This window comes from Eurypyga helias, unplaced genomic scaffold (assembly GCF_000690775.1).
Source record: "Eurypyga helias isolate BGI_N326 unplaced genomic scaffold, ASM69077v1 scaffold31099, whole genome shotgun sequence".
NCBI lineage: Eukaryota > Metazoa > Chordata > Aves > Eurypygiformes > Eurypygidae > Eurypyga > Eurypyga helias.
The window spans coordinates 32,956-33,176 of NW_010270583.1; positions in this window are offsets into that span (position 1 = coordinate 32,956).

The window sequence follows — 221 nt, forward strand, 5'->3', positions numbered from 1 at the left end:
GCGCGTACCCGCGGGGGGTCTCCCCCCGTTGGCCGTAAAACCTACCATGGCTCTTACAGGCGACTTATCCTGGACACCCTTCCGAAGGGCAGAGCACAAAGGGCGCTTCTCGCAGGCAGCTCTTCCAGCGCCTACACCAAAGAGCTCTTCCCCTCGGGCCGGCAGGCAGCATGTTTGCGCTCCTTAAGGGCTCATTACCGACTTGCTGCCGTCCACCCGGG